The following is a 6,574-nucleotide window of genomic DNA, read 5'->3' on the forward strand; positions in this document are numbered from 1 at the left end:
GATTACATTGTCTAAAAATCCTTTTTCTACAAAATGCCCCAAAATACTTGATGACATAAACATTTCTATTGATGTATAGCATCTGAGATTGCATGAATGTTAGGGAGGGGAAATCCTTAGGCTCAAAATGAAGAAGAACCTAAAAACTGGAGCAGAAAGCTTGAGCTGATGCTGGGCCCCTCCTGGCTTGGGTGGGGATTAGGGTATGTTACTACTTGTGGTAACTAAGGGGTTTGAGTTTTAATATGCACATGGGGGTAGGAGATAGCTTTATGGGGATAGGAGATAAGTTCTTGGGCTCGGCCCTCTCATGTTAGGGAGCTGAAAGTGAGTTCCCCTGTCCCCCTTCCCCTCCCCAACCTTGAAGTCCTATAATTTCACTGAAAAAGTAGACTAGAAAAATACTACTTTTTATTTAACACAGATAGATGATAGGAAACTTTGTGCATGTCCAACTGGGCTGTGGGTCACAGAAGGAAAAAAGTTTTCTTTAGGAATTTGTACCCATAGGTCTATCCTTACACAGATTTGGGGTCCAGATTTACCCTGTCTGTATAGTTCAGAAATCCCCATGTTGAATAAGTAATGTTGAAGAAGGTAAGGGTGGAACTGGGCTGGTAACAGCTGGGATACCTGGCAGAAGCAAATGCAGAACTTTGGAGGGACATACCCTCAATGTAGGATTCTTAGATAAAGTCCTGCTTAAGATGAGTTTGTGATCAAGATTTACAGAACATGAAGCAGTTTGTCATGAGGGAATTCTGTCAGAGAGAAGTAACAATAGGATTAAACATGAAAGGATAGAAACTATAAATTACATATATTTGAAGACATAAGTAAATTTAACCACCAAGATTTATAAAGCATATGAAACAACATGACATGACTAAATTTCGGTAGACAAAAAGAATAGAATTATTTGCCTCGTAGTTTAACACAATTATGGAAAATTCTATAAAATACATGTATTTAAAGACATAAAATAAGGGATTGAAGTATAAGAAAGACACTATCAAAATGATCAGATTTTAAAGAGTCAGAAGAACTTTTACAAATAAAACACAAGTCATTGAAATGAAAACACTTAATAAGTAGATTAAACAAATTAAATACAACTGAAGAGGCACGTAATAATCAGAGGTGGCTTATGTGTTTCCATTTATTTATTTAAATTGGAATCCAAGTTTTATAAGATTAATTTATTTTCTTATAGCATAACCCTTGCAGTAATGCAGTTGGTTCCCATTTTAAATGTACACAGAAGACACTTTCCATAGTTGCTACGTTGCATAGAATGGGATGCCAAACAGTGTTTAGGAATCCTTACAATCTGGTGTGCAGCATGACAAGAAGTATTTTTTTTTTTTTTTAATTTTTTTTTTTTCAACGTTTTTTATTTATTTTTGGGACAGAGAGAGACAGAGCATGAACGGGGGAGGGGCAGAGAGAGAGGGAGACACAGAATCAGAAACAGGCTCCAGGCTCCGAGCCATCAGCCCAGAGCCTGACGTGGGGCTCGAACTCACGGACCGCGAGATCGTGACCTGGCTGAAGTCGGACGCTTAACCGACTGCGCCACCCAGGCGCCCCAAGAAGTATTTTTTAATTCATGTGTAGTTTTGTTTTTTTTTTTGAAAGGAGGGACCGAAAGATACTCTTCTGTCCCCCTTTAAAAGTAACTTCTTAAATCTGTCGTTGGTCCATAAATTTTACATATATCTTCACTTTTTCTCCTGAAATAATTTCTTTTCAGGAGGAAAGAATTTCTCTCAAAGTAAAGGACAGGAATGAGTCCTGCTTTCCAGTTTTTCCTCTATCAGCCTTGTTAATTCATTCTGATTTTCCATTTTCTATATTGTAGTGTTGCAGTTAAAAGAAAATGAACTTAAAATAGTAAGTTTCTTAAAAAAATTAATGTGCAATTTTAAAACATAGGTTGTGCCACTAGTGGCTTTATGTCTCACTTAAAGAACAGTGTAGCAAAGTAGAAGGAGCTTGAAATCAGAAGCCAGACAAATTGGGTATGAAACTTGATGTTCTGTTGACCACCTGTTAACTCTAACCACTTTGTGTTACATTTTTTAAAATTTTATTTTCATTTTTATTTATTTTGACAGAGAGAAGGAGAGAGACTCTTAAGCAGCCGCCATGCTGAGCATGGAGCTCGATCCCATGATCATATGATCATGACCTGAGCTGAAATCAAGAGTCAGATGCTCAGCTGACTGAGCGACCCAAGCGCCCCTCATTTCTTAATTAGATTAATTAAGGACGTTAAGTAAAAGTGACTCTCCTCCATCAAACTTACACCCCACTTATCAGGAGATTGTGTTGGAGAGGGGAAGAACTTGGACAAGAGCTACACTGTGCATTGTCGTAGCCAGTAGCCACATTTTAGGGGCTCAGTAGCTCCATGTGGCTAGTGACTACCATATTGAATAGTATAAAAAAGACTTCCATCATCACAGTTCTGTTGAGTAGTGCCTTTCTGGAGAGACTTTGGATTCAGAAGTAAAGCACCTATATAAAACACTTATAAGCATGAATAATAGCTTAGAGAGTTGGTCAGGGGAGCACACCTACTGACAAGAATAACTTGCAACTTGCTAATTACTCTGCCCCAAAAATCTTGTTTCCCATTCCATAAAAATTTTTTCCCTTTGTTTTTTACTTTTTGAAATCTGATCAAGCAGAGGTTTTATCTTAAAACTAGAATCCTAGATTATTATTAAGGACCAAAAGAGACCTTAAAATTAATGCTATAGTGACTAGGTTCTAGTAAAACTTCTCAGTTTTCACATGATGCAATTTAGTCTCAAGGTCAGTGATTTGGGTTACCTGGTGGCCCTTTTTAAAAATTCCAGGAGTGGGGCACCTGGGTGGCTCAGTCAGTTAAGCATCCAACTTCAGCTCAGGTCACAGTCTCGCGGTCCGTGAGTTCGAGCCCCGCGTCGGGCTCTGGGCTGATGGTTCAGAGCCTGGAGCCTGTTTCACATTCTGTGTCTCCCTCTCTCTGACCCTCCCCCATTCATGCTCTGTCTCTCTCTGTCTCAAAAATAAATAAACTTTAAAAAAAAAAAAAAATCCAAGAGTTAGGGGCACCTGGGTAGCTCAGTTGGTTGAGCATCTGACTCTTGATTTTGACTCAGGTCATGATCCTGGGGTCATGGGAGCCTGCTTAAGATTCATTCTCATTCTCTCTCTCTCTCTGCCTCTGTTCCCCGCTTGTACACACTCTCTGTCTCTAAAATAAATTTAAAAATAAATAAATGAATTTAAAAAACACAATTCCAAGGTTTGTTGAAGACTGTTGGCCAGTTTATTCATGCTTTTTCCTAGACCCTTGAAATTAAAAGGTTGAAAAATATAGCACTATCGTTAAGGCTTTCAGTCTATTGATGGAGACACACAAACATGTGGGCCATCCAACCCACTTGTCTGTTTTGACTGAGTGATAGCCAGACAGAATGGGAGGGGAAAGTGTCCCTAGTATTAGAAAAAGCATGTAAAGTAGTGTGAAGAAAAAACTTCTCTTTTCTTCACTACTCACTGAATACTTCTGTTCATCAAATGTGTGGGGGTTTTCTTCACATCAAACAATTCTCTGGACACCAGCTGGGTATCCTACAACTTAATTCTGACACTATTTACCTGGAGGTAGCACAGATCTCACAGATTAAGTGCCCAATCCCACAAGTCCAATTTGTCACCTGTGCTTCTGACCAACTGGCTGAAATCAGAAGTTCCTACAATATCTTTCCCTAGATTTGATTAGTTTGCTAGAGTGGCTCACAGAATTCAGGAAGACAATTTACCTACTAGCTTACTGGTTTGTTGTAAAAGGATACAACTTAGAAAGCGCAAGATGAAAGAGATGCTCAGGGCAAAGTATGGGGGAAAGGGCAAGCTGCCTCCCCAGATCTCTGCATGTTTACCAGTGCAGAAGGTCCCTGAACCCTGTTCTTTTTGGGTTTTTACAGAGGCTTCATTACATAAGCACAGTTGATTAAATCATTGGCCAGCGTTGGTGATTGATTCAGAACCCAGCATCTCTCCCTCCCTTGGAGGTGGGGGTGGGGGCAAGACCTGAAAGTTCCAACCCTCTAATTACAAGTTTGTTCCCCTGACTACCAGACACCATCCGGTGGTTATCTGGGGGCTCTCCAAAAATCCCCTCATTAACAAACTCCTTTGTGGTTAAAAGGGCCTTATTAATAGCAACACCTGTTTCATGGTTTAAGGCTCTGGAGCTATTTTAGGAGCTGGGAACAAAAGGTTCCCTTATAGCTCTTATCATTTAGGAAATTACCAAGGTTTTAGGGAGCCCTGGATGAAAAAATATATATGTATTTCTTATATCACAATATCACAAGTGGTATCAAGCATAACGAGAGAATGGCATATTTTGGGATCTACAGTTAGCTTAGTTTACCTGCAGTATAGGCTATTTGGGTGTAGGGCAAAAGATAAAAGATGAGTCTAGACCAGATGAGGCATAGGTAGGATTGTGAAGGCCTTTTTGTATTACCAATTAAGAATATATATTTAATTCTGAAATACAAAGGTAACCATTTAAGAATTTTAAAGCAGGGTAAGACATGGTATGCATGGATGGAGAAGAGCTGAATAGGATGTTCATGGGGAAACTAACCAGTCTGTAAGCCTTAAGTAGCTTTGGGTCAAGGACACTAGGCAGTCAGAGGAGAGGAACAGAGAAGTGGAGGCAGGGGGGTGGATACCAAATATAAAACCTTGTCTTTTTCAGAAGGTTGCCTGGTGCTGGACCACTGTCTGGGGGTGGCGGGAAGCGGGTGGGTCTCTATTCCTCCCTCTGAGTTTTTAGCACTTAGCTTTCTTCTGTTCCTGTGACTCTTAAATTCAGGCTGGTGCTATCAGTACTTTTATTAACTAATGTTATTGATTAAGTACATTATTATAAGCTAATTACTTGTTTAATCACATATTTATGGAAAATTGTGAATTCAGACTCATCTTTAAAAACCCTTATAGGTGGCTCAGTCAGTTAAGTGACTTTGGCTCAGGTCACGATCTTGTGGTCCATGAGTCAAGCCCTGCGTTGGGCTCTGTGCTGACAGCTCAGAGCCTGGAGCCTGCTTGGGATTCTGTGTCTCCCTCTCTTTCTGTTCCTTTCCCACTTGCATTCTCTCTCTCTCTCTCTCTCTCTCTCTCTCTTTTTCTCTCTCTCTCAAAAAAAAAAAAGATTTAAAAAAAATTAAAAAATAGTAAATATAAAAAAAAATTAATAATAAAAAAAAAAAACACCGTTATAAGGACACCTGGATGGCTCAGTCGGCTAGGCAACAGACACTTGATCTCAGCTCAGGTCTTGATTTCAGGGTTGGGAGTTAAAGCCCTGCATTGGGCTCCATGTTGGGTATGGAGCCTACTTAAAAAATAAAATTTAAAAATTAATAAAAAATAAAAACACTTGTTATATAACAAGTTTATGATTTGAATATCGCCTGTAAACTTAATTTTCAATCACACACACACGCAAAGATGAAAACTCAAAAGAATAAAAATGTTGTTGTACTTCTGTTGGCATCATTTAAGGTTTCACGTTTAATTACACAACATTAAGATGTTTTTAAAGGAAATTTATTCAAAGCCATTTGCCCTTAATGAGTTGAAATGAACCCTTGAGTCCAGGAGCCGACTGTATTAGGATAGAACTGTCAGTTGAGTTTCTCTCTGAAATAATTTTAGTTGCATTTTCTAAGCAATAAGTAAAATTTTTGAATCCACTTTTGTCATTTATAGAGAAAGAAATCAACATTCATGTGATGGAATAGTTACAGTCAGCTTCATCAGAGTAGGTGTCCTTCATCCACAAAACCCCTATATCCTGAATCCTTTCTTAAAGTACTTTCTTTCTCTACCATTTCCTGAATTTTCTAAATAATTACAGCCTTTTTCAGAATTCTCGTCCCCTACATATTTACTAGTCCTTTTGATATGTGCCTTCATCATCACTTGTGCATTATTAGAAGTAGCCCCTAAGTCATGTAACAGAGGTGCAAATGTTTTTTACTACAAAAGTTTTCTGGCTCAGATTTATCTCGGAATAGTATAAAATAACTATACAGGTTTGATATGAAAGCTAGAGACAACCATATGGTCCCAGTTCTTTCCTAGTTGTCTTTTTTCACTGTCACTTTTAAGAATATAGGTCTCAGGCACCTGGGTGGCTCAGTCACTTGAGCATCTGACTTCGGTTCAGGTCATGATCTTGCAGTCAGTGAGTTCGAGACCCATGTTGGGCTCTGTGCTGACAGCTCAGAGCCTGGAGCCTGCTTCAGATTCTTTATCTCCCTCTCTCTTTGCCCCTTCCCTGCTCATCCTCTCTCTCTCTCAAAAATAAACAAACATTAAAAAAAATTTTAATAGGTCTCATATCTATTTTTGTCCATTTTCTTCTTGGTCTTTGTGTCCTTGCTTTTCCTAAAGTCAAGACCAATTTATCTTCCCCTCACTTTCCTTTTGGCTCACGAATCTAAAACAACAAAAAAAAAACTTTATTTCCTTCTTAGTCTGTGAAAATACAGACCCTATC

At 38.8% G+C, this 6,574-nt stretch overlaps 1 protein-coding gene across 1 annotated transcript in view; it reads left to right on the forward strand.

Annotated features, from left to right (window-relative positions):
* ZNF292 (zinc finger protein 292) overlaps positions 1-6,574 on the forward strand; it is a 103,701-nt gene that overhangs the window by 76,739 nt on the left and 20,388 nt on the right. The window lies entirely within an intron of this gene.

Source organism: Panthera uncia (genome assembly GCF_023721935.1).
Source record: "Panthera uncia isolate 11264 chromosome B2 unlocalized genomic scaffold, Puncia_PCG_1.0 HiC_scaffold_24, whole genome shotgun sequence".
In the NCBI taxonomy this organism is placed as follows: Eukaryota; Metazoa; Chordata; class Mammalia; order Carnivora; family Felidae; genus Panthera; species Panthera uncia.